This window comes from Leuresthes tenuis, unplaced genomic scaffold (assembly GCF_036924035.1).
Source record: "Leuresthes tenuis unplaced genomic scaffold, fLeuTen1.0.hap1 SCAF_23, whole genome shotgun sequence".
Classification (NCBI taxonomy): domain Eukaryota; kingdom Metazoa; phylum Chordata; class Actinopteri; order Atheriniformes; family Atherinopsidae; genus Leuresthes; species Leuresthes tenuis.
This window is the reverse complement of record NW_027325377.1, coordinates 12,944,460-12,969,656: the sequence shown is the minus strand read 5'-3', so window position 1 is coordinate 12,969,656 and position 25,197 is coordinate 12,944,460. Positions and strand designations below refer to the sequence as shown.

Below are 25,197 nucleotides of genomic sequence, written 5' to 3'. Positions count from 1 at the left end.
TCCACCAATAATTACTGAAAAATGGGTAAGAAAAGGTGTGAATGCCCAACTATACATCATCACAAGCAGAAGTGGATGTGTTCGGCCACAAGAAGGTTTGAATGTCCGACCATAGTTTGTAAAAGGCGGGTAAGAAAAGGTTCGAATGCCCGAACATACACCATCAAAAGAGGGAGCGGAGGTGTTCCGCTGTAAGACGGTGTGAATGTCCGACCATAGTTGGTAAAAAGTGGGTATGAAAAGGTGCGAATGCCCAAATTCGGCTGCAAAAAACTGTGTTCGGTTGCAAAAAGGTGTGAATGTTCGACTAAATATCAACAAAAGTGGGGGCGGAGATCTTCGGATGCAAGTGGGTGTGAATATCCCACCATACATGTATGGTGGAGAGGAAGCTGTGATTGGCCGACCATAGTTTGCAAAAAGCGGGTGAGAAAAGGTGCGAATGTCCAACCATACATGATCAAAACAGGGAGCGGAGGTGTTTGGCTGTGACAAGGTGTGAATGTCCACCCATAATTAATGAAAAGCGGGCAACAAGTAGGTTCGAATGCCCAACCATACATCAACAAAAGCAGGAGTGGATGTGTTTGGCTACAAGAAGGTTTGAATGTCCGATCATAGTTTGTAAAAAGCGGGTAAGAAAAGGTGCGAATGCCCGACAAAGTATGATCAAAAGAGGGAGTGGAGGTTTTCGGCTACAAGAAGGTTTGAATGTACGACCATAGTTTGTAAAAAGCGGGTAAGAAAAGGTGCGAATGCCCGAACATACACCATCAAAAGAGGGAGCGGAGGTGTTACACTTGAAAGACGGTGTGAATGTCCGACCATAGTTGGTAAAAAGTGGGTAAGAAAAGGTTCGAATGCCCGAATATATACCATCAAAAGCGGAAGCGGAGGTGTTCGGCTGCAAGAAGGTGTGAACGTCCGACCAAAGTTTGTAAAAAGCAGTTAAGAAAAGGTTCGAATATCCAACCAAACATAATCAAAAGTGGGAGCAGAGCTGTTCGACTGCAAGTAGGTGTGAATATCCACCCATAATTCCTGAAAAATGGGTAAGAAAAGGTGCGAATGCCCAACCATACATCATCAAAAGAAGAAGTGGATGTGTTCTGCTACAAGAAGGTTTGAATGTCCAACCATAGTTTGTAAAAAGCGGGTAAGAAAAAGTTCGAATGCCCGAACATACACCATCAAAAGAGGGAGCGGAGGTGTTCCGCTGTAAGATGCTGCGAATGTCCGACCATAGTTGGTAAAAAGCGGGTAAGAAAAGGTTAAAAAACCGGACTGTACACAATCAATAGCGGGAGCGGAGTTGTTCGGCTACAAGAAGGTGTGAAAGTCCGACCATGGTTTGTAAAAAGCGGGTAAGACAAGGTGCGAATGCCCGACAATGTATGATCAAAAGAGGGAGCGGAGTTGTTCGGCTGCAAGGTCTGAATTTCCAACCATAATTTGTAAACACCGTTGAAGAAAAGGCTCGAAAGCCCGACTATACACCATCAAAAGCGGGAGCGGAGGTTTTCAGCTGCAAGAAGGTCTGAATGTCCACCAATAATTACTGAAAAATGGGTAAGAAAAGGTGTGAATGCCCAACTATACATCATCACAAGCAGAAGTGGATGTGTTCGGCCACAAGAAGGTTTGAATGTCCGACCATAGTTTGTAAAAGGCGGGTAAGAAAAGGTTCGAATGCCCGAACATACACAATCAAAAGAGGGAGCGGAGGTGTTTCACTGCAAGAAGGTGTGAATGTCCGAGCATAGTTTGTAAAAAGTGGGTAAGAAAAGGTTCGAATGCCAGAACATACACCATCAAAAGAGGGAGCGGAGGTGTTCCGCTGTAAGAAGGTGTGAATGTCCGACCATAGTTGGTAAAAAGCGGGTAAGAAAAGGCTAAAATACCCAACTCTACACAATCAATAGCGGGAGCGGAGTTGTTCGGCTAAAAGAAGGTATGAAAGTCCGACCATGGTTTGTAAAAAGCGGGTAAGAAAAGGTTCGAATGCCAAAATATACACCATCAAAAGCGGAAGCCGAGGTGTTCGGCTGAAAGTAGGTGTGAATGTCAGATCATAATTTGTAAAAAGCTGATGAGAAAGGTGTGAATGACCGACAATAATTGCTGAAAAATGTGTTAGAAAAGGTAAGAATGCCGGACCATTCTACATCAAAAGCGGGAGAAGAGGTGTTCGGCTGCAAGAAGCTGTGAATGTCCAGCCATAATAACTCAAAAACGGGTAAGAAAAGGTAGTATTGCCAGACCATAAATGATCAAAACAGGGAGTGGAGGTGTTCCGCTGTAAGAAGGTGTGAATGTCCCACCATAATTGGTAAAAAGCGGGTAAGAAAAGGTTAAAATACCAGATTGTACACAATCAATAGCGGGAGCGGAGTTGTTTGGCTACTAAAAGGTGTGAAAGTCCGACCATGGTTTGTAAAAAGCGGGTAAGAAAAGGTGCGAATGCCGGACAATGTATGATCAAAAGAGGGAACGGAGGTTTTCGGCTGCAAGAAGGTCTAAATGTCCAACCATAATTTGTAAAAACCGGGGAAGAAAAGGCTCGGAAGCCCGACTATACACCATCAAAAGCGGGAGCGGAGGTGTTCAGCTGCAAGAAGGTCTGAATGTCCATCAATAATTGCTAGAAAACATGAAAAAAAATGTTCGAATATCCAACCGCACATGATCATAAGTAGGAGAGGAGGTGTTCAGCTGCAAGAAGGTGTGAATGTCCACCCATAATTCCTTAAACATGGGTAAAAAAAAAAGGTGCGAATGCCCAACCATACATCATCAAAAGCAGGACTGGATGTGTTCGGCTACAAGAAGGTTTGAATGTCCGAGCATAGTTTGTAAAAAGCGGGTAAGAAAAGGTTCGAATGCCCGAACCTACACCATCAAAAGAGGGAGCGGAGGTTTTCGGCTTCAAGAAGGTCTGAATGTCCAACGATAATTTGTAAAAACCGGGGAAGAAAAGGCTCGAAAGCCCAACTATACACCATCAAAAGCGGGAGCAGAGGTGTTCAGCTGCAAGAAGGTCTCAATGTCCATCACTAATTGCTAGAAAACATGAAAGAAAATTTTTCGAATATCAAACCGCACATGATCATATGCGGGAGAGGAGGTGTTCAGCTGTAAGATGGTGTGAATGTCCACCCATAATTCCTGAAAAATGGGTAAAAAAAGGTGCGAATGCCCAACCATACAACATCAAAAGCAGGTGTGAATGTCATCATAATTTGCAAAAACCTGATGAGAAATGGTGAGAATGCCCGACTATACACCATCAAATGCGGGAGCGGAGGTGTTCGGCTGTGAGTAGGTGTGAATGTCCGACCATACTTGCTGAAAAATATGACAAAGCAGTTTTCACTTGGTTTGAGTGAAGGAATTCATTTTATATCAAAATCCGAAATTGTGTAGAACTCGTGGAAATAAGTTTATTCTCGGATTCCTAAAGGTTTAGTGTTGTTCTTTGGTATACTGCAAAGTAATACTTTCTATTTTTTGAAACCGATTCAGACATGGATAAATATGAAGGACAAAGCAGTTTTAACTTGGTTTGAGTGAAGGAATTCATTTTATATCAAAATCCGAAATTGTGTAGAACTCGTGGAAATAAGTTTATTCTCGGATTCCTAAAGGTTTAGTGTTGTTCTTTGGTATACTGCAAAGTAATACTTTCTTTTTTGTTGAAACCGATTCAGACATGGATAAATATGAAGGACAAAGCAGTTTTAACTTGGTTTGAGTGAAGGAATTCATTTTATATCAAAATCCAAAATTGTGTAGAACTGGTGAAAAGAAGCTTATTCTCGGACTCCTAAAGGTTTAGTGTTGTTCTTTGGTATACTGCAAAGTAATACTTTCTTTTTTGTTGAAACCTATTCAGACATGGATAAATATTAAGGACAAAGCAGTTTTAACTTGGTTTGAGTGAAGGAATTCATTTTATATCAAAATCCGAAATTGTGTAGAACTGGTGATAAGAAGCTTATTCTCGGATTCCTAAAGGTTTAGTGTTGTTCTTTGGTATGCTGCAAATTAATACTTTCTTTTTTATTGAAACCTATTCAGACATGGATAAATATGAAGGACAAAGCAGTTTTAACTTGGTTTGAGTGAAGGAATTAATTTTATATCAAAATCCGAAATTGTGTAGAACTGGTGATAAGAAGCTTATTCTCGGATTCCTGAAAAGGTTTAGAGTTGTTCTTTCCTATCCTGCAAAGTACAACGTTCTTTTTTGTTTAAAGCTATTTAGACATGAATAAATATGAAGGACAAAGCAGTTTTAACTTGGTTTGAGTGAAGGAATTCATTTTATATCAAAATCCGAAATTGTGTAGAACTCGTGAAAAGAAGATTATTCTCGGATTCCTAAAGGTTTAGTGTTGTTCTTTCCTATCCTGCAAAGTACAACGTTCTTTTTTGTTTAAAGCTATTATGACATGGATAAATATGAAGGACAAAGCAGTTTTAACTTAATCGGTTTCAACAAAATAGAAAGTATTACTTTGCAGTATACCAAAGAACAACACTAAACCTTTAGGAATCCGAGAATAAACTTATTTCCACGAGTTCTACACAATTTCGGATTTTGATATAAAATGAATTCTTTCACTCAAACCAAGTGAAAACTGCTTTGTCATATTTTTCAGCAAGTATGGTCGGACATTCACACCTACTCACAGCCGAAAACCTCCGCTCCCGCATTTGATGGTGTATAGTCGGGCATTCTCACCATTTCTCATCAGGTTTTTGCAAATTATGATCTGACATTCACACCTGCTTTTGATGATGTATGGTTGGGCATTCGCACCTTTTTTTTTTACCCATTTTTGAGGAATTATGGGTGGACATTCACACCTTCTTGCAGCTAAACACCTCCGCTCCCACTTATGATCATGTGCGGTTTGATATTCGAAAATTTTCTTTCATGTTTTCTAGCAATTATTGATGGACATTTCAGACCTTCTTGCAGCTGAACCCCTCTGCTCCCGCTTTTGATGGTGTATAGTCGGGCTTTCAAGCCTTTTCTTCCCCGGTTTTTACAAATTATGGTCGGACATTCACACCTTCTTATGGCGGAACACCTCCGCTCCCTCTATTGATGGTGTATGTTTGGGCATTCGAACCTTTTCTTACCCGCTTTTTACAAACTATGGTCGGACATTCAAACCTTCTTGTTGCCGAACACATCCAGTTCTGCTTTTGAGGATGTATGGTCGGACTTTCACACCTTTTAGTAGCCAAACAACTCCGCTCCCGCTATTGATTGTGTACAGTCGGGTATTTTAACCTTTTCTTACCCGCTTTTTACCAATTATGGTCGGACATTCACACCTTCTTACAGCGGAACACCTCCGCTCCCTGTTTTGATCATTTATGGTCTGGCAATACTACCTTTTCTTACCCGTTTTTGAGTAATTATGGCTGGACATTCACAGCTTCTTGCATCCGAACACCTCTTCTCTGCTTTTGATGATGAATAGTCCGGCATTCTTACCTCTTCTAACACATTTTTCAGTAATTATTGTCGGTCATTCACACCTTTCTCATCAGCTTTTTGCAAATTATGATCTGACATTCACACCTACTTGCAGCCGAACACCTCGGCTTCCGTTTTTGATGGTGTATATTTTGGCATTCGAACCTTTTCTTACCCACTTTTTACAAACTATGCTCGGACATTCACACCTTCTTGCAGCGAAACACCTCCGCTCCCTCTTTTGATTGTGTATGTTCGGGCATTCGAACCTTTTCTTACCCGCTTTTTACAAACTATGGTCGGACATTCAAACCTTCTTGTGGCCGAACACATCCACTTCTGCTTTTGATGATGTATAGTTGGGCATTCACACCTTTTCTTACCCATTTTTCAGTAATTATTGGTGGACATTCAGACCTTCTTGCAGCTGAACCCCTCTGCTCCCGCTTTTGATGGTGTATAGTCGGGCTTTCGAGGCTTTTCTTCAACGGTGTTTACAAATTATGGTTGGAAAATCAGACCTTGCAGCCGAACACCTCCGCTCCCTCTTTTGATCATACATTGTCGGGCATTCGCACCTTGTCTTACCCGCGTTTTACAAACCATGGTCGGACTTTCACACCTTCTTGTAGCCGAACAACTCCGCTCCCGCTATTGATTGTGTACAGTTGGGTATTTTAACCTTTTCTTACCCGCTTTTTACCAATTATGGTCCGACTTTCACACCGTCTTACAGCGGAACACCTCCGCTCCCTCTTTTGATGGTGTATGTTCGGGCATTCGAACTTTTTCTTACCCACTTTTTACAAACTATGGTCGGACATTCTAACCTTCTTGTAGCAGAACACATCCACTTCTTCTTTTGATGATGTATGGTTGGGCATTCGCACCTTTTCTTACCCATTTTTCAGGAATTATGGGTGGACATTCACACCTATTTGCAGTCGAACAGCTCTGCTCCCACTTTTGATTATGTTTGGTTGGATATTCGAACCTTTTCTTAACTGCTTTTTACAAACTTTGGTCGGACGTTCACACCTTCTTGCAGCCGAACACCTCCGTTTCCGCTTTTGATGGTATATATTCAGGCATTCGAACCTTTTCTTACCCGCTTTTTACCAACTATGGTCGGACATTCGCACCATCTTACAGCGGAACACCTCCGCTCCCTCTTTTGATGGTGTATGTTCGGGCATTCGCACCTTTTCTTACCCGCTTTTTACAAACTATGGTTGGACATTCAAACCTTCTTGTAGCCGAAAACCTCCACTCCCTCTTTTGATCATACATTGTCGGGCATTCGCACCTTTTCTTACCCGCTTTCTACAAACTATGCTCGGACATTCAAACCCTCTTGTAGCCAAACACATCCACTCCTGCTTTTGTTGATGTATGGTTGGGCATTCGAACCTACTTGTTGCCCGCTTTTCATTAATTATGGGTGGACATTCAGACCTACTTGCAGCCGAACACCTCGGCTTCCGCTTTTGATGGTGTATATTCTGGCATTCGAACCTTTTCTTACCCACTTTTTACAAACTATGCTCGGACATTCACACCTTCTTGCAGCGAAACACCTCCGCTCCCTCTTTTGATTGTGTATGTTCGGGCATTCAAACCTTTTCTTACCCGCCTTTTACAAACTATGGTCGGACATTCAAACCTTCTTGTGGCCGAACACATCCACTTCTGCTTTTGATGATGTATAGTTGGGCATTCACACCTTTTCTTACCCATTTTTCAGTAATTATTGGTGGACATTCAGACCTTCTTGCAGCTGAACACCTCTGCTCCCGCTTTTGATGGTGTATAGTCGGGCTTTCGAGGCTTTTCTTCAACGGTGTTTACAAATTATGGTTGGAAATTCAGACCTTGCAGCCGAACACCTCCGCTCCCTCTTTTGATCATACATTGTCGGACATTCGCACCTTGTCTTACCCGCTTTTTACAAACCATGGTCGGACATTCACAGCTTCCTCTCCACCATACTTGTATGGTGGGATATTCACACCCACTTGCATCCGAAGACCTCCGCCCCCACTTTTGTTGATATTTAGTCGGTCATTCACACCTTACCCGTTTTCTTGCAGCCAAACACCTCTGATCTCGCTTTTGATGATGTAAGATTGGGCATTCAGACCTTGCTTTTCCTGCTTTTCACCAACTATAGACGGACATTCACACCTTCTTGCAGCCGAACACTTCCGCTCCACCTTTTAGGTTTCTATCACACCTTTTTTTTCACCGCATTTTATAGATTATGGTTGGAAATTCTCAACCACTCATCCGAAGACCTCTCCTCCCGCTTTTGTTAATATATTTGAACTTTAGTCAGACATTCACACCTACTTGCAGCCGAACACCACCTCTCTAGCTTTTGATGATGTATGGTCCGGCATTCCTACCGTTTCTAACACATTTTTCAGCAATTATGGTAGGACATTCACACCTTCTTGCAGCTGAACACCTCCTCTCCCACTTATGATCATATGCAGATTGATTTTCGAAAATTTTCTTTCATGTTTTCTAGCAATTAATGATGGACATTTAGACCTTCTTGCAGCTGAATACCTCCGCTCCCGCTTTTGATCATACATTGTCAGGCATTCGAACCTTGTCTTACAAACTTTAGTCAAACATTCACACCTTTTTGCAGCCGAACACAGTTTTTTTCAGCCGATTTTGGGCATTCGAACCTTTTCATACCCACTTTTTACCAACTATGGTCGGACATTCAAACCTTCTTGTAGCCGAACACATCCAGTCCTGCTTTTGATGATGTATGTTCAGGCATTCGAACCTTTTCTTACCCGCTTTTTACAAACTATGCTCGGACATTCAAACCTTCTTGTAGCCGAACACATCCACTCCTGCTTTTGATGATGTATGGTTGGGCATTCGAACCTACTTGTTGCCCGCTTTTCATTAATTATGGGTGGACATTCACACCTTGTCGCAGCCAAACACCTCCGCTCCCTCAAAAATCAAAACGATCATGTATGGTTGGACATTCGCACCTTTTCTCACCCGCTTTTTGCAAACTATGGTCGGCCATTCACAGCTTCCTCTCCACCATACTTCTATGGTGGGATATTCACACCCACTTGCATCCGAAGACCTCCGCCCCCACTTTTGTTGATATTTAGTCGGTCATTCGCACCTTACCCACTTTTGGCAAACTATGGCCTTCTTGCAGCCAAAAACCTCTGATCTCGCTTTTGATGATGTAAGGTTGGGCATTCAGACCTTGCTTCACCTGCTTTTCACCAAATATAGTCGGACATTCACACCTTCTTGCAGCCGAACACTTCCGCTCCACCTTTTAGTTTTCTATGGGGCATTCACACCTTTTTTTTCACCGCATTTTATAAAAACACCACAGGAACACCGTATTGAGGCTTTGTTCTGACCGCTCATTCGGTGTCGCGTTTCTTTCAAGCAATTCTCCTGGTTAGCCCGCACTCGGCTCGCTCCCAGAACCGTGTTAAAGTCTACTTCGCATTCACTCTCTTTTCTCAGCAGACTAAAAGAAAGTTTCATCTTGGGCTCCCTGAAACTTCCATCCTGCACCGCTGTTTGCTTTTTCACAAGAGCAGAGGAGAGCGCACCGTTCCCAGGGGCACTACAGTACCGGGTCGATGCTTGGAGTGAACGGAGCAAGCTCCTTTTTCAACTCCTATTGATACAAATCCATTTAATATGTAGTCCTCGCATAGAGGACACATCAGACATTAAACTAATAAGAACAGATACTACACTTGATCTTAGCCAAAAGGCCGAGAAGCGATAACTGTCCGCTGGTTCACGTCCGAGGGCCCTTCCTGGCACAATGCGCACTTGTAGCGGTGTTCTTTTTATGGCCATAGTGTCACTTTGCACCTCGGCCCACCCGCTGCACTGAGCACTCTTCAGCCCTTTTAAATGGTATAACTTTACACTACCGCACGCTCCAGCGAGCACCATTCAAGCAACAACTTTGCACTCCAGCTTCGAACATTGGCACAGTCGCAACAAGTAAGGTGACTCTACTCAGAGAAGTCACTCTGCACAGTAACAAGATTTCTTTTGCACAGACAGAAAGGCTTCATCCGCAAAGGTAAAGCCTGCCAAAAATAGAAACAACTCATTAGTGCTGCTCAACGTTGTACTTTGCAGTAAAAGAAAGAGCAAATCTAAAGATTCAGGAATCCGAGAATAAGCTTACTTCCATGAGTTCTTCACGATTTCGGATTTTGCTATAAAATGAATTCCTTCACTCAAACTAAATTAAAACTGCTAAACCGCTAATCTGTTACATGCAAGGCAGATGTCAAATTCACCGAAATAGGATCTAAGGGTATTTGGCCAATCGAGCTGTAGCAGCTTCGGTAAAAGAGTATAAGTTGAAGAGTTTGTGAATAAAGGTGTGCGCACACATAGTGAGTTGTAGGAAAAAAGGCAGGGAGCAATGCCGGCTGGGGTATAGGTTCTTGTATGTTGTCTGACTGTTTGATTTGAATGTGTTGTGTAAGTGTCCTGTTGAATGTTACATGTTTGGGCTTTGACACGCTTCACTGTGGTTGTTAACTGTGTGGTGTGTCCTGAAATGTTATATGTTTGGGCTGTGTGACATGCTTAATGCTTTTCAGTAGCAACCCACTTATTCATATATAGCAACTGACAACATAAGAAGTCCGGACATACTTTGATAGTAGTTGTAGAAGTATCCTTATTGATAATAGATAAACTAATTCATAGTGATAGAACAGTAGATGAACAGGTGCCTGCACATGTCTCATGAAAATAAAATGGGTGTATGATTGCTGACGGCAGAGCAATACTGCCAAACTTATGAGTTCTTGTGGCAAACTTGATTCAGTGTCTTGACGTGTATACGCTGTTTCGCTGACTTGTCACAAGAAACAAAGTGTGTTTGATAAGATCCGACCATTTTATTACGGGAGGATCAGTATGTATGGATTCTGATGTGACTGATAAACTCATTCGTATCTTAAGCATAATCTAATACGTGAGACAACGCCCTGGCACACAATCAAAAAAAAAAAAAAGAGAGAGCGGTTTTGTGTCCCCACAGTCCATAATGTAGAAAAGAGAGAAAAAAGCCTTTCTGATTTGTTTTGTGTGCTCACAGTGCAGAGTGTAGAGAAAAGAGAGAAAAGAAAGCCGTTTTGGTGTCACGGGTGTTGTGACTTACACACACACATTTCTGAATTGAGAAAGGAAATTATTTTAGAGGAAGCACTAGAGTTTAGATCCCACATTTGTTGATAGGCATTCATTTAATTTTTCTTTTAATCAGTTTTAAAGTGAATACTAACTGAGAAATGAAAAAGGTGAAGAGTTTAGAAGCTTGGTTCAAGAGCAAAACTTGGTTTATGATCAGCTGAGTCTCTAAACAGAACAGCAAAGGGCTTCATCGAACATTTAAAAAAGATTCAGATTGTTAGAATATCCAGAATTTATAGGAATGGTGGTGATTACTCTTATTTTCTAGAATGGAAATAACTGCACCATGTCTGTTTTATGAATTTAAGGGGCTAAAAAGTTTTGTTCTCGTTTTTCTATGATTAACCGAATGTATGTGAGAGTCCAAACAGACAGAAGGGTTACGGCCGAGCGCTGGACCTTCCAAAAAAGATGAGACAGGCTGGACCCGTACCATACTAGTTAAGGCCTGCCTGTGGATAACAGGTTCTTTAAACTCTCACACACACAAACTCACACACGTTCGCACACATACACCCATACACACACACATTCTTGAACTTGCTGCAAGATTAAACCTTTGCATTAACTGACTCCAGCAACTCTGAGTCTCATTGAGAGACTTTTCTCAACAATTGGGTCCTCAAACCAGATCTCAACGTTTTTTCCGCTGTCCAGGGTCGGAGCTGAAACCGTGCACGGGGGATTCCAGTACTCCTAATGAAAGACCCCCTGCTGAATTGCGGTAATTAGGGGCCAGTGTCCACTGAAAGGGGGAAAAAGGGACGAGATCGTACTTTTGAATCAATGGCCAGAAGCCATTGGCAGTGCAGGCATCAACAATAATGGTGTTATTTCACCCATTAACACTTAAGGTACCTCATGCAGTGGCTGTGATATGGTTACTTAACAAAATATCTTTACCAGACATCTCTCCTACATAACAGTTCTTCTTTCACAGCCACACCTTGTTGTCGAGAGATGTGCTACACTTAATCCATCCACACTGCTACCTACCCCACAGATGGAAAGCCTCATGATTGCATGTCAGAAATAACCATCAGTGTTTTACCCAGGCCAGACTTAACTGATATACATTATGAAAATGCAGAAATAACTATATTTATTCAACAGATCAAGGAAAAAAACCCTGATGGCACAAATGCTACAGGATTTGCAGTAGTAACAGAAACTGAAGTTTTCTTAAAACAACCACTACCAAAAAATTACTCTATTCAAGCAGTCGTATTTGGTAGCTTTAACTGAAGCTTGTAAATTAAATAACAAAAAGGTTGTTAACGTTTACACTGACAGTCAGTATGCCTTCTCAACTGTACATGTGTTAACACAGCATTGGAAAAACAGGTATGTTGACATCCACAGCTAAATGTATAAACTACAAATATTTTAGCATTATTAGATGTTATTCAATTGCCATCTACAATAGACTCGTATGAATGACCGGAAGGAAAACCATACTGCCAAAGAATTTGTTTAAATATGCTGCAGTATTGAGCCACGGACCATGTCATGTCTCAACAGGAGGGATGGAAGCAATAATGAACCAGGTTTTTACAGCATATGGTTTTACTAATTATTAAAAACATTTTTTTAGAATAAATAAATGAATAAAGTTTTGTCTAGCAGGTCAAATATGTGCAAAATACATTCCACAGGGCAATCTAAGACCAAAACGAAGATAATTCCCTAAGCCAGTGTATCTTTTTCAACATATTTGTTTGGATTTCATTATTTCATTATTTTGTAGATTTCATTGAACTAAATTAATGTTAAGGGAAACAATTCTGCTCAGTGACAACAGAGGTTTTTACCAAATGGTCTGAAATATTTCCATATGCACAAGCAGATGCACTCTCAGTAGCAAAATCACGCGTAAAATAACTCATTTCTAGATTTGAAATTCCTGAAAAGATCTTCAGTGATAATTTGACACACTTTGTAAACAATGTCATTTCACTGATGGCAAAGAACTTAAAATAGACCTTAGAAACCACTTTGATATAGAAGGTTTCGCTAACACATTGGAATTGTTTTACTATTTACATATGCATGTGCAGTGAAGAATTGCTTGCTGCTGATAAATGCAAAGAAGAACAGCTTACACATAAATGCTCACATATAGGCTGCTGAATGCAATGAAGACCTGCTTATCCAGTAAAGTTCAATGTCAATGTGTAATATTCAATTAGGATTTGCAAAACAGTGAAGTTAAACAATGAATGGGTCCATAGTCGGTATGAGAAGACTACAGGAATATTTACCTGGGTGTACGTTCAAACAGAGATGAGAAAATTGCGATAAATTATTGTTTGTTTGTTTGTTAGTATGTATATGAATGTTATGTGTATAAACTGTGTTGAGTTGTAGTTACTCAGTAGTGTCTCAGTGAAACAACCGACGGGGGAAGCCTTGCGGTGACAACAAAAGCAGTGTTTTACTGATCAGTCAAGTTGCTCCAGTGTACTCCATACAAACTGGTTGGCTACTGAAGGGATAGAAAATGGGGAATACTTGTTTTAAAGCAAACAAGGAATTAGATGGGAAAAATACATGTTTTAACGGGACCCAGACAATATTAAATACGCAGACAGATGGGAGAAGAAGTGTAGTTTTGTAGGAAATCACAAAATTATTACATAAAATTAGTGAAATCAATTGAAGAATGCCTTTCTGAAGAGCTGTTTACCACAGATGAGCAGCTTTGCGACCAAGCACATTGTAGATCGCTTTACTGCCAAAATGATCTAGTTTAATGGATTGGTTTAGACATGCATAACAGCATTTTAAGAACAAAGAGAGAAACAAAAAGGGACAACGCTTCATGGTGGAAGGTGATGTATAAATAACTGTGTATATGATGAAGGAGAGACCATTTGAGCAGCACAGCCATTTCGCAGCACAGGGACAGCAGTCCAAGTTAAAGGATCTCCCATGTGGTATCACCTGTCACACTGTGTCAAGGCATCAAAAGAAGAAAAAATCACCAAACTCAAGGACAAAGAGACGAAGACTCCGGTGAACGAAGAGAGAGGACTTACAAACCAGAAATACAAAAGGATGCTCGATATCAAGATCCAGAAGAAGAGGCTAACAATGCCAAAAACACTTACGATGCTGGGAATGATGCCAGCAATGAACAGAGAAGAAGATTCAGTGTCATCAATCTGCAACACGTGCCTCTAATGAGGGGGTGAATATAGAATCCTCAACGATTACAACGTCTCTGGGAACTGTGACAACAACAAGGTTTAAACCATTTTGATATATATTGTAACCTATTGGCTAAGGAATAGTGCTGAAAATGAGGTAAATCTAATCCACCACTGTCCTTGGTCTTCTGTAGGGTTTTTAAACTAATACGTGGTGGTTTGTTTTTCCACAGAAATTTGGAGATGCATGAATCTAGTGACTTAAACCAAGTAGCAGATGGTTTTATGGGGATCATTGAGAACAAATAGTTAACTTTTGGTAGTATCATCATTTTAATGGTTGTAACTCTCCCCATAAGTGATATAGGTAAGGACTTCCAACGAGAGAGATCGTCCTCTACTCTCTTTACTAATTGCACATAATCCATCTGTACTTATCAGTTTAATATGTGATTTGTCTATGCAAGGACTACATATTAAATGGATTTTTATCAATAGGAGTTGAAAAAGGAGCTTGCTCCGTTCACTCCAAGCATCGACCCGGTACTGCAGTGCCGCTGGGAACGGTGCGCTCTCCTCTGCTCTTGTGAAAAAGCTAACAGCGGTGCAGGATGGAAGTTTCTTTTAGTCTGCTGAGAAAAGAGAGTGAATGCGAAGTAGACTTTAACACGGCTCTGGGAGCGAGCCGAGTGCGGGCTAACCAGGAGAAATGCTTGAAAGAAACGCGACACCGAATGAGCGGTCAGAACAAAGCCTCAATACGGTGTTCCTGTGGTGTTTTTATAAAATGCGGTGAAAATAAAGGTGTGAATGCCCCATAGAAAACTAAAAGGTGGAGCGGAAGTGTTCGGCTGCAAGAAGGTGTGAATGTCCGACTATATTTGGTGAAAAGCAGGTGAAGCAAGGTCTGAATGCCCAACCTTACATCATCAAAAGCGAGATCAGAGGTTTTTGGCTGCAAGAAGGCCATAGTTTGCCAAAAGCGGGTAAGGTGCGAATGACCGACTAAATATCAACAAAAGTGGGGGCGGAGGTCTTCGGATGCAAGTGGGTGTGAATATCCCACCATACAAGTATGGTGGAGAGGAAGCTGTGAATGGCCGACCATAGTTTGCAAAAAGCGGGTGAGAAAAGGTGCGAATGTCCAACCATACATGATCGAAACAGGGAGCGGAGGTATTTGGCTGCGACAAGGTGTGAATGTCCACCCATAATTAATGAAAAGTGGGCAACAAGTAGGTTCGAATGCCATACCATACATCATCAAAAGCAGGAGTGGATGTGTTCGGCTACAAGAAGGTTTGAATGTCCGAGCATAGTTTGTAAAAAGCGGGTAAGAAAAGGTTCGAATGCCCGAACATACACCATCAAAAGAGGGAGCGGAGGTGTTCCGCTGTAAGACGGTGTGAATGTCCGACCATAGTTGGTAAAAAGTGGGTATGAAAAGGTGCGAATGCCCAAATTCGGCTGCAAAAAACTGTGTTCGGCTGCAAAAAGGTGTGAATGTTCGACTAAATATCAACAAAAGTGGGGGCGGAGATCTTCGGATGCAAGTGGGTGTGAATATCCCACCATACATGTATGGTGGAGAGGAAGCTGTGATTGGCCGACCATAGTTTGCAAAAAGCGGGTGAGAAAAGGTGCGAATGTCCAACCATACATGATCAAAACAGGGAGCGGAGGTGTTTGGCTGTGACAAGGTGTGAATGTCCACCCATAATTAATGAAAAGCGGGCAACAAGTAGGTTCGAATGCCCAACCATACATCAACAAAAGCAGGAGTGGATGTGTTTGGCTACAAGAAGGTTTGAATGTCCGATCATAGTTTGTAAAAAGCGGGTAAGAAAAGGTGCGAATGCCCGACAAAGTATGATCAAAAGAGGGAGTGGAGGTTTTCGGCTACAAGAAGGTTTGAATGTACGACCATAGTTTGTAAAAAGCGGGTAAGAAAAGGTGCGAATGCCCGAACATACACCATCAAAAGAGGGAGCGGAGGTGTTACACTTGAAAGACGGTGTGAATGTCCGACCATAGTTGGTAAAAAGTGGGTAAGAAAAGGTTCGAATGCCCGAATATATACCATCAAAAGCGGAAGCGGAGGTGTTCGGCTGCAAGAAGGTGTGAACGTCCGACCAAAGTTTGTAAAAAGCAGTTAAGAAAAGGTTCGAATATCCAACCAAACATAATCAAAAGTGGGAGCAGAGCTGTTCGACTGCAAGTAGGTGTGAATATCCACCCATAATTCCTGAAAAATGGGTAAGAAAAGGTGCGAATGCCCAACCATACATCATCAAAAGAAGAAGTGGATGTGTTCTGCTACAAGAAGGTTTGAATGTCCAACCATAGTTTGTAAAAAGCGGGTAAGAAAAAGTTCGAATGCCCGAACATACACCATCAAAAGAGGGAGCGGAGGTGTTCCGCTGTAAGATGCTGCGAATGTCCGACCATAGTTGGTAAAAAGCGGGTAAGAAAAGGTTAAAAAACCGGACTGTACACAATCAATAGCGGGAGCGGAGTTGTTCGGCTACAAGAAGGTGTGAAAGTCCGACCATGGTTTGTAAAAAGCGGGTAAGACAAGGTGCGAATGCCCGACAATGTATGATCAAAAGAGGGAGCGGAGTTGTTCGGCTGCAAAGTCTGAATTTCCAACCATAATTTGTAAACACCGTTGAAGAAAAGGCTCGAAAGCCCGACTATACACCATCAAAAGCGGGAGCGGAGGTTTTCAGCTGCAAGAAGGTCTGAATGTCCACCAATAATTACTGAAAAATGGGTAAGAAAAGGTGTGAATGCCCAACTATACATCATCACAAGCAGAAGTGGATGTGTTCGGCCACAAGAAGGTTTGAATGTCCGACCATAGTTTGTAAAAGGCGGGTAAGAAAAGGTTCGAATGCCCGAACATACACAATCAAAAGAGGGAGCGGAGGTGTTTCACTGCAAGAAGGTGTGAATGTCCGAGCATAGTTTGTAAAAAGTGGGTAAGAAAAGGTTCGAATGCCAGAACATACACCATCAAAAGAGGGAGCGGAGGTGTTCCGCTGTAAGAAGGTGTGAATGTCCGACCATAGTTGGTAAAAAGCGGGTAAGAAAAGGCTAAAATACCCAACTCTACACAATCAATAGCGGGAGCGGAGTTGTTCGGCTAAAAGAAGGTATGAAAGTCCGACCATGGTTTGTAAAAAGCGGGTAAGAAAAGGTTCGAATGCCAAAATATACACCATCAAAAGCGGAAGCCGAGGTGTTCGGCTGCAAGTAGGTGTGAATGTCAGATCATAATTTGTAAAAAGCTGATGAGAAAGGTGTGAATGACCGACAATAATTGCTGAAAAATGTGTTAGAAAAGGTAAGAATGCCGGACCATTCTACATCAAAAGCGGGAGAAGAGGTGTTCGGCTGCAAGAAGCTGTGAATGTCCAGCCATAATAACTCAAAAACGGGTAAGAAAAGGTAGTATTGCCAGACCATAAATGATCAAAACAGGGAGCGGAGGTGTTCCGCTGTAAGAAGGTGTGAATGTCCCACCATAATTGGTAAAAAGCGGGTAAGAAAAGGTTAAAATACCAGATTGTACACAATCAATAGCGGGAGCGGAGTTGTTTGGCTACTAAAAGGTGTGAAAGTCCGACCATGGTTTGTAAAAAGCGGGTAAGAAAAGGTGCGAATGCCGGACAATGTATGATCAAAAGAGGGAACGGAGGTTTTCGGCTGCAAGAAGGTCTAAATGTCCAACCATAATTTGTAAAAACCGGGGAAGAAAAGGCTCGGAAGCCCGACTATACACCATCAAAAGCGGGAGCGGAGGTGTTCAGCTGCAAGAAGGTCTGAATGTCCATCAATAATTGCTAGAAAACATGAAAAAAAATGTTCGAATATCCAACCGCACATGATCATAAGTAGGAGAGGAGGTGTTCAGCTGCAAGAAGGTGTGAATGTCCACCCATAATTCCTTAAACATGGGTAAAAAAAAAAGGTGCGAATGCCCAACCATACATCATCAAAAGCAGGACTGGATGTGTTCGGCTACAAGAAGGTTTGAATGTCCGAGCATAGTTTGTAAAAAGCGGGTAAGAAAAGGTTCGAATGCCCGAACCTACACCATCAAAAGAGGGAGCGGAGGTTTTCGGCTGCAAGAAGGTCTGAATGTCCAACGATAATTTGTAAAAACCGGGGAAGAAAAGGCTCGAAAGCCCAACTATACACCATCAAAAGCGGGAGCAGAGGTGTTCAGCTGCAAGAAGGTCTCAATGTCCATCACTAATTGCTAGAAAACATGAAAGAAAATTTTTCGAATATCAAACCGCACATGATCATATGCGGGAGAGGAGGTGTTCAGCTGTAAGATGGTGTGAATGTCCACCCATAATTCCTGAAAAATGGGTAAAAAAAGGTGCGAATGCCCAACCATACAACATCAAAAGCAGGTGTGAATGTCATCATAATTTGCAAAAACCTGATGAGAAATGGTGAGAATGCCCGACTATACACCATCAAATGCGGGAGCGGAGGTGTTCGGCTGTGAGTAGGTGTGAATGTCCGACCATACTTGCTGAAAAATATGACAAAGCAGTTTTCACTTGGTTTGAGTGAAGGAATTCATTTTATATCAAAATCCGAAATTGTGTAGAACTCGTGGAAATAAGTTTATTCTCGGATTCCTAAAGGTTTAGTGTTGTTCTTTGGTATACTGCAAAGTAATACTTTCTATTTTTTGAAACCGATTCAGACATGGATAAATATGAAGGACAAAGCAGTTTTAACTTGGTTTGAGTGAAGGAATTCATTTTATATCAAAATCCGAAATTGTGTAGAACTCGTGGAAATAAGTTTATTCTCGGATTCCTAAAGGTTTAGTGTTGTTCTTTGGTATACTGCAAAGTAATACTTTCTATTTTGTTGAAACCGATTCAGACATGGATAAATATGAAGGACAAAGCAGTTTTAACTTGGTTTGAGTGAAGGAATTCATTTTATATCAAAATCCAAAATTGTGTAGAACTGGTGAAAAGAAGCTTATTCTCGGATTCCTAAAGGTTTAGTGTTGTTCTTTGGTATACTGCAAAGTAATACTTTCTATTTTGTTGAAACCAATTCAGACATGGATAAATATGAAGGACAAAGCAGTTTTAACTTGGTTTGAGTGAAGGAATTCATTTTATATCAAAATCCGAAATTGTGTAGAACTGGTGATAAGAAGCTTATTCTCGGATTCCTAAAGTTTTAGTGTTGTTCTTTGGTATACTGCAAAGTAATACTTTCTTTTTTGTTGAAACCTATTCAGACATGGATAAATATGAAGGACAAAGCAGTTTTAACTTGGTTTGAGTGAAGGAATTCATTTTATATCAAAATCCGAAATTGTGTAGAACTGGCGATAAGAAGCTTATTCTCGGACTCCTAAAGGTTTAGTGTTGTTCTTTGGTATACTGCAAAGTAATACTTTCTTTTTTGTTGAAACCTATTCAGACATGGATAAATATTAAGGACAAAGCAGTTTTAACTTGGTTTGAGTGAAGGAATTCATTTTATATCAAAATCCGAAATTGTGTAGAACTGGTGATAAGAAGCTTATTCTCGGATTCCTAAAGGTTTAGTGTTGTTCTTTGGTATGCTGCAAATTAATACTTTCTTTTTTATTGAAACCTATTCAGACATGGATAAATATGAAGGACAAAGCAGTTTTAACTTGGTTTGAGTGAAGGAATTAATTTTATATCAAAATCCGAAATTGTGTAGAACTGGTGATAAGAAGCTTATTCTCGGATTCCTGAAAAGGTTTAGAGTTGTTCTTTCCTATCCTGCAAAGTACAACGTTCTTTTTTGTTTAAAGCTATTTAGACATGAATAAATATGAAGGACAAAGCAGTTTTAACTTGGTTTGAGTGAAGGAATTCATTTTATATCAAAATCCGAAATTGTGTAGAACTCGTGAAAAGAAGATTATTCTCGGATTCCTAAAGGTTTAGTGTTGTTCTTTCCTATCCTGCAAAGTACAACGTTCTTTTTTGTTTAAAGCTATTATGACATGGATAAATATGAAGGACAAAGCAGTTTTAACTTAATCGGTTTCAACAAAATAGAAAGTATTACTTTGCAGTATACCAAAGAACAACACTAAACCTTTAGGAATCCGAGAATAAACTTATTTCCACGAGTTCTACACAATTTCGGATTTTGATATAAAATGAATTCTTTCACTCAAACCAAGTGAAAACTGCTTTGTCATATTTTTCAGCAAGTATGGTCGGACATTCACACCTACTCACAGCCGAAAACCTCCGCTCCCGCATTTGATGGTGTATAGTCGGGCATTCTCACCATTTCTCATCAGGTTTTTGCAAATTATGATCTGACATTCACACCTGCTTTTGATGATGTATGGTTGGGCATTCGCACCTTTTTTTTTACCCATTTTTGAGGAATTATGGGTGGACATTCACACCTTCTTGCAGCTAAACACCTCCGCTCCCACTTATGATCATGTGCGGTTTGATATTCGAAAATTTTCTTTCATGTTTTCTAGCAATTATTGATGGACATTTCAGACCTTCTTGCAGCTGAACCCCTCTGCTCCCGCTTTTGATGGTGTATAGTCGGGCTTTCAAGCCTTTTCTTCCCCGGTTTTTACAAATTATGGTCGGACATTCACACCTTCTTATGGCGGAACACCTCCGCTCCCTCTATTGATGGTGTATGTTTGGGCATTCGAACCTTTTCTTACCCGCTTTTTACAAACTATGGTCGGACATTCAAACCTTCTTGTTGCCGAACACATCCAGTTCTGCTTTTGAGGATGTATGGTCGGACTTTCACACCTTTTAGTAGCCAAACAACTCCGCTCCCGCTATTGATTGTGTACAGTCGGGTATTTTAACCTTTTCTTACCCGCTTTTTACCAATTATGGTCGGACATTCACACCTTCTTACAGCGGAACACCTCCGCTCCCTGTTTTGATCATTTATGGTCTGGCAATACTACCTTTTCTTACCCGTTTTTGAGTAATTATGGCTGGACATTCACAGCTTCTTGCATCCGAACACCTCTTCTCTGCTTTTGATGATGAATAGTCCGGCATTCTTACCTCTTCTAACACATTTTTCAGTAATTATTGTCGGTCATTCACACCTTTCTCATCAGCTTTTTGCAAATTATGATCTGACATTCACACCTACTTGCAGCCGAACACCTCGGCTTCCGTTTTTGATGGTGTATATTTTGGCATTCGAACCTTTTCTTACCCACTTTTTACAAACTATGCTCGGACATTCACACCTTCTTGCAGCGAAACACCTCCGCTCCCTCTTTTGATTGTGTATGTTCGGGCATTCGAACCTTTTCTTACCCGCTTTTTACAAACTATGGTCGGACATTCAAACCTTCTTGTGGCCGAACACATCCACTTCTGCTTTTGATGATGTATAGTTGGGCATTCACACCTTTTCTTACCCATTTTTCAGTAATTATTGGTGGACATTCAGACCTTCTTGCAGCTGAACCCCTCTGCTCCCGCTTTTGATGGTGTATAGTCGGGCTTTCGAGGCTTTTCTTCAACGGTGTTTACAAATTATGGTTGGAAAATCAGACCTTGCAGCCGAACACCTCCGCTCCCTCTTTTGATCATACATTGTCGGGCATTCGCACCTTGTCTTACCCGCGTTTTACAAACCATGGTCGGACTTTCACACCTTCTTGTAGCCGAACAACTCCGCTCCCGCTATTGATTGTGTACAGTTGGGTATTTTAACCTTTTCTTACCCGCTTTTTACCAATTATGGTCCGACTTTCACACCGTCTTACAGCGGAACACCTCCGCTCCCTCTTTTGATGGTGTATGTTCGGGCATTCGAACTTTTTCTTACCCACTTTTTACAAACTATGGTCGGACATTCAAACCTTCTTGTAGCAGAACACATCCACTTCTTCTTTTGATGATGTATGGTTGGGCATTCGCACCTTTTCTTACCCATTTTTCAGGAATTATGGGTGGACATTCACACCTATTTGCAGTCGAACAGCTCTGCTCCCACTTTTGATTATGTTTGGTTGGATATTCGAACCTTTTCTTAACTGCTTTTTACAAACTTTGGTCGGACGTTCACACCTTCTTGCAGCCGAACACCTCCGTTTCCGCTTTTGATGGTATATATTCAGGCATTCGAACCTTTTCTTACCCGCTTTTTACCAACTATGGTCGGACATTCGCACCATCTTACAGCGGAACACCTCCGCTCCCTCTTTTGATGGTGTATGTTCGGGCATTCGCACCTTTTCTTACCCGCTTTTTACAAACTATGGTTGGACATTCAAACCTTCTTGTAGCCGAAAACCTCCACTCCCTCTTTTGATCATACATTGTCGGGCATTCGCACCTTTTCTTACCCGCTTTCTACAAACTATGCTCGGACATTCAAACCCTCTTGTAGCCAAACACATCCACTCCTGCTTTTGTTGATGTATGGTTGGGCATTCGAACCTACTTGTTGCCCGCTTTTCATTAATTATGGGTGGACATTCAGACCTACTTGCAGCCGAACACCTCGGCTTCCGCTTTTGATGGTGTATATTCTGGCATTCGAACCTTTTCTTACCCACTTTTTACAAACTATGCTCGGACATTCACACCTTCTTGCAGCGAAACACCTCCGCTCCCTCTTTTGATTGTGTATGTTCGGGCATTCAAACCTTTTCTTACCCGCCTTTTACAAACTATGGTCGGACATTCAAACCTTAATGTGGCCGAACACATCCACTTCTGCTTTTGATGATGTATAGTTGGGCATTCACACCTTTTCTTACCCATTTTTCAGTAATTATTGGTGGACATTCAGACCTTCTTGCAGCTGAACACCTCTGCTCCCGCTTTTGATGGTGTATAGTCGGGCTTTCGAGGCTTTTCTTCAACGGTGTTTACAAATTATGGTTGGAAATTCAGACCTTGCAGCCGAACACCTCCGCTCCCTCTTTTGATCATACATTGTCGGACATTCGCACCTTGTCTTACCCGCGTTTTACAAACCATGGTCGGACATTCACAGCTTCCTCTCCACCATACTTGTATGGTGGGATATTCACACCCACTTGCATCCGAAGACCTCCGCCCCCACTTTTGTTGATATTTAGTCGGTCATTCACACCTTACCCGTTTTCTTGCAGCCAAACACCTCTGATCTCGCTTTTGATGATGTAAGATTGGGCATTCAGACCTTGCTTTTCCTGCTTTTCACCAACTATAGACGGACATTCACACCTTCTTGCAGCCGAACACTTCCGCTCCACCTTTTAGGTTTCTATCACACCTTTTTTTTCACCGCATTTTATAGATTATGGTTGGAAATTCTCAACCACTCATCCGAAGACCTCTCCTCCCGCTTTTGTTAATATATTTGAACTTTAGTCAGACATTCACACCTACTTGCAGCCGAACACCACCTCTCTAGCTTTTGATGATGTATGGTCCGGCATTCCTACCGTTTCTAACACATTTTTCAGCAATTATGGTAGGACATTCACACCTTCTTCCAGCTGAACACCTCCTCTCCCACTTATGATCATATGCAGATTGATTTTCGAAAATTTTCTTTCATGTTTTCTAGCAATTAATGATGGACATTTAGACCTTCTTGCAGCTGAATACCTCCGCTCCCGCTTTTGATCATACATTGTCAGGCATTCGAACCTTGTCTTACAAACTTTAGTCAAACATTCACACCTTTTTGCAGCCGAACACAGTTTTTTTCAGCCGATTTTGGGCATTCGAACCTTTTCATACCCACTTTTTACCAACTATGGTCGGACATTCAAACCTTCTTGTAGCCGAACACATCCAGTCCTGCTTTTGATGATGTATGTTCAGGCATTAGAACCTTTTCTTACCCGCTTTTTACAAACTATGCTCGGACATTCAAACCTTCTTGTAGCCGAACACATCCACTCCTGCTTTTGATGATGTATGGTTGGGCATTCGAACCTACTTGTTGCCCGCTTTTCATTAATTATGGGTGGACATTCACACCTTGTCGCAGCCAAACACCTCCGCTCCCTCAAAAATCAAAACGATCATGTATGGTTGGACATTCGCACCTTTTCTCACCCGCTTTTTGCAAACTATGGTCGGCCATTCACAGCTTCCTCTCCACCATACTTCTATGGTGGGATATTCACACCCACTTGCATCCGAAGACCTCCGCCCCCACTTTTGTTGATATTTAGTCGGTCATTCGCACCTTACCCACTTTTGGCAAACTATGGCCTTCTTGCAGCCAAAAACCTCTGATCTCGCTTTTGATGATGTAAGGTTGGGCATTCAGACCTTGCTTCACCTGCTTTTCACCAAATATAGTCGGACATTCACACCTTCTTGCAGCCGAACACTTCCGCTCCACCTTTTAGTTTTCTATGGGGCATTCACACCTTTTTTTTCACCGCATTTTATAAAAACACCACAGGAACACCGTATTGAGGCTTTGTTCTGACCGCTCATTCGGTGTCGCGTTTCTTTCAAGCAATTCTCCTGGTTAGCCCGCACTCGGCTCGCTCCCAGAACCGTGTTAAAGTCTACTTCGCATTCACTCTCTTTTCTCAGCAGACTAAAAGAAAGTTTCATCTTGGGCTCCCTGAAACTTCCATCCTGCACCGCTGTTTGCTTTTTCACAAGAGCAGAGGAGAGCGCACCGTTCCCAGGGGCACTACAGTACCGGGTCGATGCTTGGAGTGAACGGAGCAAGCTCCTTTTTCAACTCCTATTGATACAAATCCATTTAATATGTAGTCCTCGCATAGAGGACACATCAGACATTAAACTAATAAGAACAGATACTACACTTGATCTTAGCCAAAAGGCCGAGAAGCGATAACTGTCCGCTGGTTCACGTCCGAGGGCCCTTCCTGGCACAATGCGCACTTGTAGCGGTGTTCTTTTTATGGCCATAGTGTCACTTTGCACCTCGGCCCACCCGCTGCACTGAGCACTCTTCAGCCCTTTTAAATGGTATAACTTTACACTACCGCACGCTCCAGCGAGCACCATTCAAGCAACAACTTTGCACTCCAGCTTCGAACATTGGCACAGTCGCAACAAGTAAGGTGACTCTACTCAGAGAAGTCACTCTGCACAGTAACAAGATTTCTTTTGCACAGACAGAAAGGGCTTCATCCGCAAAGGTAAAGCCTGCCAAAAATAGAAACAACTCATTAGTGCTGCTCAACGTTGTACTTTGCAGTAAAAGAAAGAGCAAATCTAAAGATTCAGGAATCCGAGAATAAGCTTACTTCCATGAGTTCTTCACGATTTCGGATTTTGCTATAAAATGAATTCCTTCACTCAAACTAAA

The 25,197-nt window shown here is 41.7% G+C and overlaps 2 non-coding genes and 1 pseudogene across 2 annotated transcripts; 1 reads left to right on the top strand and 2 right to left on the bottom strand.

Annotated features, from left to right (window-relative positions):
• Positions 1–9,088: 9,088 nt before the first annotated feature.
• On the bottom strand, positions 9,089–9,279 carry LOC140283301 (U2 spliceosomal RNA). The gene has a single exon (XR_011910009.1). It is a non-coding gene; the product is annotated as a U2 spliceosomal RNA (small nuclear RNA).
• Positions 9,280–14,266: 4,987 nt separating this feature from the next.
• On the top strand, positions 14,267–14,443 carry LOC140283476 (U2 spliceosomal RNA; annotated as a pseudogene).
• Positions 14,444–24,527: 10,084 nt separating this feature from the next.
• LOC140283300 (U2 spliceosomal RNA) lies at positions 24,528–24,718 on the bottom strand. The gene has a single exon (XR_011910008.1). It is a non-coding gene; the product is annotated as a U2 spliceosomal RNA (small nuclear RNA).
• Positions 24,719–25,197: the final 479 nt, after the last annotated feature.